Genomic DNA, 6,794 nt, shown 5'->3' with positions numbered 1-6,794 from the left:
GTATTTTGAGCGGTGGTAGCATAGTTAGGAGAATGAACTGTGGCCTTCCAAGGTGACTACCTTAAAGGAGACGCAGCTCATTTGAATGTATTGAGTTTTGGATGTATTCATTTCATTTAAGAAAACAAAGTTCACATTATTTTATAGAGTTGAAAGGAAGAACTAAGATTAAGATAATTCATTTGGTTTTTCTATTGCTTGTTATTTTGTAAAAAGAAGTGAGTGATAGTTCAGAAGGAAGACTGTTGTAACTGAAGAATGACAACCAAGAATTTTTGATCATTAAATCAGATTTTATAAACAGTGGAAGGAGCATGGACTTAACAAGGCAGGCTTATTTGGTTTTGTCAAAATTTTACGAAAATATGTGATATATATTTATACTAAAACTATATAATCCTTAGATATAGGAGAGCAATCAGTTAATGTCTTTAGCAGATTAAAGCAGTATTAAATACAGGTGCAACTTGAAAATGTAGAAAACTGAAAGAAAATGAAAGACAAAATTAATGTCTCTGGTAGGGAATAAAAAAGTTTAAGATATTATATAAAATTATGTGTATTTTTTTCTCTTCTGCATAAATCATTTGTGAAAAATGTGCTAAATTTTTTTTACAGGAGTAGTAATAATTAGGATTTATTTTTCAACATAATTTAGAGACTCTTGTTACCCAAATAAAAATGACAAGTTTCTGTGCCTATATTCAACTATGTATGCATGTGATATAACTGGAAAAAGTTTTTGCTTATATTTGAATTGATGGAATTAGAATTCAAGGGATTTGAATGACGTGATTTAACTCTCACTCTCCAACTCAACATGCCCAGTTCTCCTGTGGTATCTTTGCTGCATGCAGTAGTGCACCTTCCCGTGTCTAGGGAAAGCAAGCACTTGTTATTTTTTGAGAAGCTAGGCTTAGTGTCTAACAACATCCAAAGTTATACCATAATCTTCAATTTACTGTAATTGTATGTATCGCTTAGGCTTTGTTTAATAGTCCCTAGATATGGGGTGGTTCTTTTTTTTAAAGTCATTTGCCACATTTGTTCTTGAACACAGATTTTTGATAAATCCTAACATTGCCTGGTGAACTTAAAAATATTTAGGTTTGTTTTTTTTCCCCTTTGAACATTTTCTGTGTTTTTTGCATCAAACCTTTTAGAGGTGAACTCTTAGAGATTGCTTATCAAAATATAACTAAATTTAAGAAAAGTTTAAAAATGATTGGGAAATTCTTAGCATTTAAATTGCTCGTTAAATCTTGCCCTCTTTTGTGAAAACTGTAGTAACAAGTAGTTTACACCATATTTCTTTTTACCCTAAACCTGGATAAACTCACTTCACAGTAATCTTTGGCTGCCACAAATAGATACTATCTGTTGCAAGAACTGGACTTCCATTACTCATTCTAGTTCTTAAACTAATTTTTAAGCTGTTGAGTAAATATTTTTCTCCACATCTTATGTAACATAACTTTTTTTGTTCTTTAAGTTGAGATGAGATGTGTATGTGTGTACTAAGAATTGCTTTCGTTACAGGGGTCCCTTCTAACTAAAGGTTGGTAGTGTAGCCTTCAAGACTACTAAGGATCTGATTTCACATGAGGGTATAGTTTTAGTGAAGCCTGTTTTAAATGGGCTACACTGTGGGCAGTGTAGTATTTTTTTATTACCTTATAATTAGTTACCAGTTTGTCTCTGACTGAGAAACAGCTGCTCTTTATATTTAATATATCCATGATAGTAAAAAATTTTTAAGGGATTTTCTTTTCTAATCAGTAGTCTTTATAATTCTTCAGTAAACTCAGGTAAGTACACTTTTCTTTTGGGTTGTGCTTGGGAGTGAAGGTGTCCAGTTAGCATATGAAGCAGATTATGCTGGTATAGAACACCAGTTTACTCAAGGATAAAAAGGTATTTGCCTAGTGTTTCCCTCTTACATTATTTAAGGGACTCAGAGATACTCTAAACATTTATTTACCAAGCCTGCTTTTTAAAAATAATAGTATTTTAGTACTGCTTTAAATAAACCTGAGAAGTTTTCATTTGATTTAGGTCATTAAAGCAAAACTTGAGCATGCAGATCTCTAGTAAAGCTAGCAGTTTCATTCTTTATATGGGATTTATTCATCTTTTATATAGGATTTATAACATTTTGAAGGAGATAAACATTTTGAACTGACATATGTAACAAAAAATAAAGAAGGAATTGGCTTTGGGGTTTTTTGTTTTTGTTTTTGTTTTGAGATATAATTGACATAGAACATTTTAAGGAATTGACTTTTAACTATTTTGTTTCAAAGTGTTAATACTATCCAGGGACTTAGAACAAGAGCCTGGCTGTCAGGTCCCAGAGCTTGAAGCCCAAGGAGTTTCCCTTCCCTTTTTTTTGGAGTTTTACTTGTTTTTGTTGTCTTTGTATTAGGTTTTCTTCCCCCCTCCCCCTCCTCCTCCCCAGGCAGTATCCTGTATTTGTTTTGATACAATTATAAATAGGAATAATTTATAAGAACTTTCTTAATGTAGGCATACCAGAGAGTCTTAACTTTCTAAATGTAAGTATATCAGGCTCTGTTTAACTCAAGATTATTAAATTTTACTACGTATCTTCTAGCTAGTGTATGCCCTTAATGGCATGGGTTAAGCAGTGGTTGAAAAATTGTGTGTACTTCACTTTGAATCACTAGGTGAGATTTGAAAAGGTTTAACTTTAGGAATTTCAAGGCAAGTTAAAATAGTAATGCTGTTTGAAGAATTTATGTTTATTGATAGTAAGCACCACAAAACAACTGTGTCAGTAATTCTAAATATTCCTCAAAATTAAAATTTAGTATCACTCAGTTTGCTTTTGAATCTTGAAAATATTTGTTTAACTTATGTAATGTCCAGAAGAAGCCAACGTGTGGTTCTCTAAATTTTTACTTCTTTAGTGTCATGTGTTATTTTTAAACCTGCTGGAATAATTAAAAACCAGTCTTACGCCATCAAATCTTATGACATCAAAGGTAGATGCCAACTCTACCTTAAAACCCTGTGATAGGCAAGAAAAAAACTGTTTCTTAAATACTTATCTTACTGTTTGGGGCCAACTTTGTTTCTCCTTGGCCAGGATTTTACATTGTAAACTCGGTTAGAATAACCACACTAATGGCTGTCAAGTACTATTTTTTATAGGCACGTATGTGCGTGTGTGTGTGTGTGTATACATACTTGTGGGAGTACAAAATTTACTCCCCAGTCCATCACAGTAATTTTTTTTCCAGTTTCCATTAATACCATTTGTTTCTTACTCAGGCATATGTCATTGAAAGAATTGCCAGTGTACCAGTAACTTCTATGTTTGACTTAGGTTTTGTGTGGAAGACAGTGTCCAGATTTAATCCAGAGGTATTAGGTTGGCTTTTTTTGTTTGTTTTTTAAGTCTGAAATAGGGCATTTTTAAATCAGTGGATAAAAGTTGGTTTCTTGGACATTATTTATCCTATGAGTTTATGGAGTTAAAGTAATCTAGAAGTTTTAATCATCCCATAAAGTTGTCAAAAGTTTGCATGCTTACTGTATTAGTAACATATTAATGCTGTGTTGAATATCTAATTTTTGTTAAAATGTTTGCCTATCTCCTTCTATTTAGTAAAATACTAAGTTTTTATGCATCTATTTTAAATAACACTGAGGATAATTAAAATAAATTTTCAACTGTACGTGAACAAAGAAATGGAATGATGTTATGAAAAATGCAAAGTTGTTTGATTTTGCAATTCGTTACATAGTTTACATTATGAGTTTTCTCAATTTTCTTTTTCTTAAGCTAGTGTTAAAAATGACATAAATTCCTTGAGCTCACTAACTAGGTGGTAGGAAGCGTGGCAGGGGATGTCTACCTGAAATTGGAAGTCCCACAAATTAATACTTGAGAATCAAGTGATATGTGCAGGATGAGTCACAAGATGCTTTAAGACTTAGGTACTCAACGGCTTTTGACTGGAAGTACACATTCTTTATCAGTAATAAAAATTACTTAATCTACCTCTTAAATATTTACTGTGTAAATATTAATCTCAATTAGCACAAGACCAGCACAATGGCTTTAAATAGTACACTTTATATATTTGATCAAATAATTCAATGTATACTTTAATAAAATAGCTTTTGAATATTTTAAGTATGTTTCTCAGAAAACAGTACTGAAAGTCTTACTCATTTGGTTTGGAAATCAGGGTTTAAATATTTTCCACTTTTAAGATTACCTTGTTCTGCTTTGCAGCATTCACGGAGGAGTTGGCCTCTCCTGAACCCTGTTTAATGGTCTGTTATGGAACAATTCATGTTGCAAGCAAATGTCTCAGGAATTAAGCCTTCAGTATAAAATTAAACATTTCTAAGCAGGTAATTAAGTCAAGAGGAGGAAGAAATGTACTCTCCCAAATCCCTATTATGGTGCTCTAAAATGAATACTTCAAGGGCTGCAATGTCTAAGAAACCACTTGTGAATTTTTTTGTATATAAAAATAATATTGTTCTCAGGTGTAACCTTCAGCCTAGTAGAATGGCCCAACTCTGACCTCGAAGTACAATAATGCAATCAGTCAGCTTTTGAAAGTCAAAAAAACTTAGAGATTAATAGCCCCTATGGTCAAGGTTCCAATGTAAATGTATAAAACCAATGCCACTGCATATTGCAAATCCTTTGGCCTTCCAAGTTGCGGGAGTGGGAGAAAAAGAGGGAGGCAGTTTACTGCCTACTTCAGCAGCATTTCAAACAGCAGTGGAAGGTCATGTGATGATAGTATTATCCCATCAAGGAACTACATAAGCAATATACATCTAATATTTTGAGTTGTGTTTTTATTTGTTGTACTTAATAGTTTTACAGTCCCAACTCAATTTTAGAGTAATGAATGGAAATTTATAGTTTTCTTTCTAGAAACCTATTTTAAGTTTTGTCATTATGATTGATCTTCCGTAGGTTAATGGCCTTCAACCGAAGAAGGGTTACCTATCTTGGACCTTTTAAAAGTGAGTTGTATTGTGAAAGGATATAGACCACAAACTGACGTACTTTATTGAGTAGGGTAGAGTTGATATTTAAAACTTGATCTTTCACCTTTCTCATAATCGTTGTCTTCACCACCAAGAAACAGGAAAGAAATCTAAAAGTGCTTAGAATACTAAAGGAACATGCCCTTTTTATAACCCCCTCATCTGTTTATTTAACAGATATATATTGTGTGCCTACTATGTGCTAGGGACTGTGTGCTATATCCTAAGTTTGAAGGATATTGTAAGGAACAAGTCATCCCTGTGCTCAAAGAGCTTAGTTCTATAGGGAGAAGCAGATAAATAGATAATTTCAGATAGAGAAAAATTCAATCTGTAAAGATGGGGCAGGCATCTCTGAGGATATGAAAGTTGGTTTCACACAGGAATGAGGAATGGAGTTGGCCATGCAGATCTACAGGAAGAGAAGTCCAGGCAGAGGTTAAGTCCATCTGAGATGGGACGGGTATATTAAATTCAAGCAAGGTAGAGTGTGATATTAAGATGAGAGAGCCAGTCAGGGACCAGATTATGGGTAGTCTTATAATTTGATAATGAGTTGAGATTTTATTCTAAATACAATGGGAAGCCATTGGAAATTTAAATTCTGATATATCATTTTAAAAGATGACTCTGGCTATTGTGTGGAGAAATGATTATTTGGGGCAATAATGCAACCAGGAGACCAGGAGGAGCCCATTGCAGAAGTCTGGGACATAGAATAGAGGCTTTTAAAAGCGACTAGGGTTTGGAAAGAGCACAGAATCGGAATAGGCAATGGGATTTGCTTATGAATTGGAATTGAGGGTTGTAAAGGAAAGAGACAACAAGAATGGCTCCCAGGTTTCTTACTGAGCAACTGGTAGATAATGGTATCATTAAATGAAATGGGAAGATTGGAAGCACAGTTTTGTCAAGAGGCAGAGCCAGCCAGCAAAAGAAGCAAAAGTGAGCTAGGAGCTTGGAAATAGAGTAGTATAACAGAAACTAGAAATTTCAGAACAGAGTGGTCAACTGTGAATGCTGCTGAGAGGTTAAATAGGATGAGGGCAGAGAAGGGGCCTCGGATTTAGCAAAATACAAGTCTTTGGGGATGCTAATGAGCATCTTCAGTGGAGTGATAAGGGTGTTCCAGCTCTTCAATTGGACGGTGAGAAACTTCTTTAAATAGTCGCTGTCCTTAGTTTCTCCTTATGAATTGAAGATTAAAAAAACAGTAGTCCATCTTTTTTATATCTTCTGAATGGTAAGCAGCATAACTTGGGAAAATTTGAAATACAGCAGACCATAACTCCAGATGTTAATAACAAACAGCCTTCTAAAGTGTCTCTTCCTATAGAATATTTTAAAACCTGTTTTTCCCCCTTTCCGACACTGTATATTTATAAGCACTTAATTTAAAATTTTTCTTTGATGCCTATTAACTATGAAATTGTATGAAATCCATGGCTTTACCTAACATTTTTATATCCATACAAAAGTTGTCAAACCTATTGTTTATGAAGAATGGATTCGTTATATATGTAAACAAAGCCCTTTCAGGTTATTGACTTTCATTATATCTGGGGATATCAAGATAGCTGAATGTTAATATCACCAAAATCATGAATTCTTGAAATGTTGGATTTATCTTCAAGGAACTAGTTCAAACATAAATAATGCTATAACAATTAAGCTTTGGTATTTTGAGTAACCTAAAATTGACAGTGGAACAGTATGTCTTATCCTAAAATTATTGTGTTTTATCTGAAAGTATA

The sequence above is a fragment of the Neophocaena asiaeorientalis genome, unplaced genomic scaffold (assembly GCF_003031525.2).
Source record: "Neophocaena asiaeorientalis asiaeorientalis breed wild unplaced genomic scaffold, Neophocaena_asiaeorientalis_V1.1 scaffold298, whole genome shotgun sequence".
Lineage (NCBI taxonomy): Eukaryota > Metazoa > Chordata > Mammalia > Artiodactyla > Phocoenidae > Neophocaena > Neophocaena asiaeorientalis.
This window is presented reverse-complemented; position numbering follows the sequence as displayed.